The sequence below is a fragment of the Pygoscelis adeliae genome, unplaced genomic scaffold (genome assembly GCF_000699105.1).
Source record: "Pygoscelis adeliae isolate BGI_AS28 unplaced genomic scaffold, ASM69910v1 Scaffold21, whole genome shotgun sequence".
Taxonomy (NCBI): domain Eukaryota; kingdom Metazoa; phylum Chordata; class Aves; order Sphenisciformes; family Spheniscidae; genus Pygoscelis; species Pygoscelis adeliae.
Genome location: NW_008824243.1, coordinates 1239568 through 1245108, shown reverse-complemented (window position 1 = coordinate 1245108; position 5541 = coordinate 1239568). Strand labels below are relative to the sequence as shown.

Sequence of the window (5541 nt, the reverse complement as noted above, 5' to 3'; positions counted from 1 at the left end):
CTGAACTGTCTTTTATTAATAATTAATAAAGCCACTTGGGAATTATTTACATATGGTGATACCCCAGACAGTGGTTCCAGCTCCAGGAGTAACATAAATTCATAGATCAGCCCCAGTACAGTGCATCTTCATTAACCTGGCAGGAGTCTACCAGAAAGCAATCGAAACAGAACACCAGTTGGCCAGGCTAGCCTCACACTCAGCTTTTCTGTAGGGGTATCCTGCCCCGATACTGTCGGGAAGGTATGCCCGAGGAAGGCTAACTTTAGAAGTCAAGTAGAAATGGAGTCTCTGTATTCAGCAGATTATGAAGCAATTATAGCTTCTACTTTTTTTTTAAAGTGGAAGGGATGTTTTCCATGATTAAGCAATAAATCACTTAATTCATGCATTAACAACAATTCCTAGTGGATCTACATGGTTGGAAGCGATTCAGAACTGGTCTTGAGGATGTTAACTAAAATCCACAGGAGTAATTCTCAAGTCATTCATGGACTTGCTAGAGAGTGATGGTTTGGGAAAAAAATGCCTAGATGTTGTCATGGTTGAGAGTGATGCTCCTTAAAAGTAATTTCTGCATATTTCCATACAAGAAACCTAACCTGTTTAGCAGCTTGCACCTCTAGCATAACTTCTTGTTTCTGTCTTCTGACTGGGTATTAAGTGCAAAAGAGATAAAGTTCATATTTAACACGGATGAGGTCAGCACGAGGGGAAGAATGAGCACTATTATCATTAGAGCTTCAACAAACAAGACCTTTTTTCTTCGCACCTTTTTGCACTTTAAGAAAAGAATAGCCTTGGATAATGTAAGAAATGACATCTGGACTCCTGGTCTTGAAATACGGCCCATCCCCGTGGAGCACACTCTTCTTGGGGGCATTTCTCCTTGGATCTGGGAAGGCTGAGGAAAGGTTGTCTTTGTGCCTTGCGTGCGGCCGCAGGAAGAGCACTTTTCGTGAGGGAAGGAAGAGGAGCCTTTTGTGCTCCTGCAGCACTGGCAGACTTTACACCCAGGGAAAATTAAAAGCTGAGAGCAAGTTGCAGGGGCCTGCCACACTACATGTGTTTTCTCCGTATTTTCTTAGGAAAGACTTTTTAATGATGAAAAGCATAGGGCTTTTCTCAGCAAGACTCATACTTTCAGTGTTCTCTGAACAAAAAGAGAGACACTGAAACACAAGTGTTTTAAGGGAAACAATATGCCGTGAATAATGTTGGCCGGAAATGCTACTACGTGTTTGGGGTGGGGTTGTCTGCCATTGGAAGTAATAAAAATACAGCTGTATACTATCCATTGGGGTTTCGTTTATTCTGGAAGCTAATTTTTAAGAAACTGAGGGTTATTTATTGGTTGTGTCACAGGAGTATTTTGACTGTTCTAATTCCAGTCTTCAGCATTTTTACATTTCAAACCATATAAAGGAGAACAAGATATATGGTGCATCTACCCCAGCAGAATGGGCTCTAACCAGACTCTGTAAATATACGCTTTAATATCTTCTGTGTTGTTTCTAGCCACAGCAATGCTTTTCAAATTATTTATATTCTTCTAAAATTTACTCAGCAAAAGCAGTTTTCATGCTACAGTATTGGATTCAGGTCTCAAAGTGTTGCAAAGTATCCTTCAATATGCTTCAAAGCCAGTTTATTTTTTACAAGGGAGTGAATGCAAAAGCTGGGAAGACACTGCTTTCGCAGGGGGAGACCAAGTTTGACATCCACATTTTTGCTTTTCCTTCAGGACGTGTAAAAGGAGTCCCTGGGGGGCGTGTGGCGGGTACCCTCACAACAGTGTGCGTTTTATATGCAAGCACGTAGGTGTGTTTAAAGGTAGAAAACGGCATTCCAGTTGGATTTTGTGTCACGAAGAGAGTGGGTATGATTTATCTGAACAGCAGCAAGACTTTCTCTCTCTCCCTCCCTGCCTTAGCTGGGCAAATAGCTGGCCGGCTCGCAGCCCTCCAATCACCCAGGCTGCCCACCCTCCACCCCTCAGCACCAACAGCTTTCGCACCACTTACAGCTGGCTTTTAAAGCAAATATTTTAATAAAATCACTTTCAGTCATTACTCTTCCATTTAAGACAGCAGAAGTTCAGGACTGGGTAAGAGAAGCAGAAGTTTGCCCAGCAGAAGTTGCTCTGAATCAGGTTTGTAATGAAGTTTACTGCTGAAAGAAGTAACCTGAAAGCAACATAGCTTATCGTAGGAACCTTTGCCTTTAACATATGTGCTTTCTGAGTAGCAAGAGCTGTGGTATGCAGTATTAAGTTTAGTTTACATTACAGCATTATTGTGTTCTCTGACAAAATGCAACTTACAGTGTTAATATATAGAAGATGCAATTTATGTTTTCCTTCCCAGTCTGACTGGAAGGTGTTTCTGCTTTTGGATGATAAAGCTTTCCTTTTCCGTTTTATACATATTAGACTTCTGTTACAGGTGCTGCTTTCCAATTTTAGGGCTTTAAGTATTATTTAAATACACGACTTTAAATAGTCCAAGACATTAGGAGATTTGTGAAAGTATTGGGCACAACATCAACTTTTAGGACACTTGCAGTAAAATCATGTATTGTCTGTGCATGTGTGTACACACACACATAAATCATAGGCTATACCTAGTTTTGCTTCATCTCTGAATTCTTTTACTTTCATATATTATTGCACTAGATCTAATCAATGCAATACTGCAATTTTGAATAAGGCTAAATGTACTTAAGAGCAAACAAATTTTCTCATAAATTCTACAGATGGAAAATATAAAACATAAACTTTTACAGTTTTCTTCAGGAAAATGAGGCTGAACGAAGACTCTAAATTAATTTGTATATTATCAGTATATATTTATTTTTTTCCATTTTCAATATGTTACAAACTTATTGGAGTATTTTCTCCCTAATTGGTATGCTGTTTAAAATGTTAAACTACTGCACCTAAAATTTATAGTATAGTATATAATATTAGCTCAACAAAATAGTTTATAAGTAAAATATCTTTAAGTTACTTTTGCTTCAGGAATCTTTAAACATACATCTCAATAACAGTATTAAAACTTTCAGAGGTTTTATATTGCTTTATAATGGTTGCTTTCCATATGAGATTTTTATCTTTTTGTTAGCGCTTTTAATGGAAAAATTTGTAGGAAAAGTTGAATGGCAACTGCAGCAAAACTTTGGGTTTTCCCACTTGTAGCTTGGGTTTGATGTGTACTAACTTAAACCACTTATTGCACGTAATTAAATTAAAATGTTATTTTAATGGAAGAGTGTGGTAATACATGACATAAGTTACTTTACAATATCCACCTATTGTTTGTGTTTTGTTTTGGGGTAGGAGGCTGTTAGGTTATTTTTACATGGAAAATACTTTGCAAAAGTGGTAGATTTTATGTGACTGAAGCAGTCAAAGCAATTTTAAAGATGAATACAAACCTTGCAGATGGAGACTTTGTCCCTCGCATTGTGGTTGTAGTTACAAGTTTTTTGACACCAAACTTTTCCTGCTAGAAGAGGGCTAACAATAGATGACCATTAAATGTTCCTGATCATCCATCTGAATGGAAGAGCTGGTATGAATTATAAGGCTGAACTCATCTTCCTGGGTTAGCATTCAGATGCCTGGTGGTCAAGCAGTAAATTATCTGATTTACAGCTGGCCAGGAAACACTGAAATTAAGAAAGGTCTATTAGCAGCTACTGTAGAGAAAAAAAAACAAGACAATAAAGAAGAAAAGGGATTGGAGAAGTATCTGTGCTTATTCAGGTACTCTGACAAATACCATGAATGTCCATTAGACATGAGGAAGCTTTGGGTTTTTTTTTTCCTCCCTATGTTGGATAGATCTGTCCAATTTCTTTCCTGTCTAAACTAAGTCCTCCTGTCCTGCCTGTCTCTTTGTTGCATGCGGTTGAAGGGGTAAAACTGTAAACTGCAATGTGAACGGCATTGCAATTCTTTCTAGGAATGTGTTCAAGGAAGGAGGAGGCTTGAATATGGGCTGAACATTGTTCCTCAAGTCTAAGGCAGTTGAACTGGGGCTTCCCTTTTTCAGAGGACTGTTGGAGGCGTATTCTGTGTTATAGAGTAATCTGTAGCTAAAGAAAAACTTAGTCCAAAAGAGACTTCAGAAGTGCAGTGACCCAGCACATGCAGAGCCAGACAGCTGCCACCTCAGTTGTACACAGCAAAAAGAACGTGCCAAGGTCAGTGACAAATAGACTTCACAGGTGTTTGCTTGTGACAAATGTCTCTGTAAAGTAGACTTCACCGAAGCGGAGCCTAGCACAGGTTTGAATGCATGGGAGAAGCAACAGGGGTCTGCTCCTCACCTTAATTAGAAATAACTGCACACTGTTGGTGAGTGAAGGGCATTTTCCCTTCTGCTTTCTTATCACTAATTTCCTATGCTTAAACTCTGTATCAGCTCAGGATTCAATCTTTACTCTGTTTAAACTGCATGAACAACTCAGCCCACCCTGACTGACTGCACTTTCAGGCTACATGCCTAACGCTGTTGTTCAAAGGCAGGCAGGTATCCAAGTCTGCTCTAAGAAATGTAGGACAGGTGCCTCAGAGATGCCTCAGAAGCATTGTGAGCTCTGTCAGCAGCAGAGCATTCAGAGAGCTCACTTCCTTCTTGATTGATTACCAAAACCCCCATTTCCCAACCTGTCAAGTGTGTCTCCCCCGGGAGGCTCTGAAAAGAGCCAGTGCTCGTCAGCTGTACAGGACTTTCAGCAGGGGCCTGGGCCAGTGCTGGTGGAACAGCAGCGAAGAGGAAGCAGAGGCCACAGTGGTCTGCTAGGACGAGGCAGGCTTAGACTGCAATGGGGAAAGGAGGAAGTAAAAAGGAGCAATTAGAAAAATACTGAGACCTGCTGGTCAAAAAGTAGGAGAGATCATTTTTTCCTGTGTTTGCTTACCCTACTTCATGTTCCTCTCTGTCCTAAAGATAACAGAAAAGGAAACTGCGAGATTTGCCCAATCACGCCGCCGCAGGAATAAGACCCTTTTTAAGAGTGAGTGGTTGCAGTCAGTGTAAGCTTATCTAGGACAATGCTGCCACCAAAAGGCATACCCAGCTGTTACCTTCTTTGCTTCTGTAGGTTAGTATTTGGGTGTGGGATGTGCTCAGCCACAGTGTTAGGATAAGCTGTGCTTGTGAGTCAGCATACGTCACCACTGGGTCAGAGCCCAGGTTGTTCTCTTGCAGGGGATAATGTGTTAAAGGATCTGTCTTACAAGGGACACCTCAGAAAAAGGTTACACTTGTCAGTGATTTCTGAAGACACTTTGTCACCACTTACCTATGTTATTTGGTCCTGTGTGGAGGCCAAATATCCTTATAAGCTCATCAGTTCTTCCTGCTGCACCTTCCTACCGAGTATGAAGTGATCAGTACCGGAGTCTTGGGATGTCTTGGCCAAATCTGAAAGGGGGCCATGTCTGGCCAACGCTAGTCTAGTTACAATGCTGCACTTAGTACACACCATCAGAAGTTGTGAAGCAGTGTTCAGACATTGTTTATTATGCATGTG

The 5541-nt window shown here is 40.6% G+C and overlaps 1 protein-coding gene across 2 annotated transcripts in view; it reads left to right on the top strand.

The window, feature by feature from the left end:
- The first annotated feature begins 2034 nt into the window (after positions 1 to 2034).
- Positions 2035 to 5541, top strand: part of SLC7A2 (solute carrier family 7 (cationic amino acid transporter, y+ system), member 2) — a 29075-nt gene continuing 25568 nt past the window's right edge. Inside the window, exon 1 of one of the 2 annotated variants that reach the window (XM_009335130.1) lies at positions 2035 to 2152. The gene's annotated coding sequence lies outside the window, so the exon portion shown is untranslated. Of the gene's footprint in view, positions 2153 to 4131; positions 4207 to 5541 lie in introns of those variants that run through there. The other variant, XM_009335131.1, reaches the window with a different exon arrangement.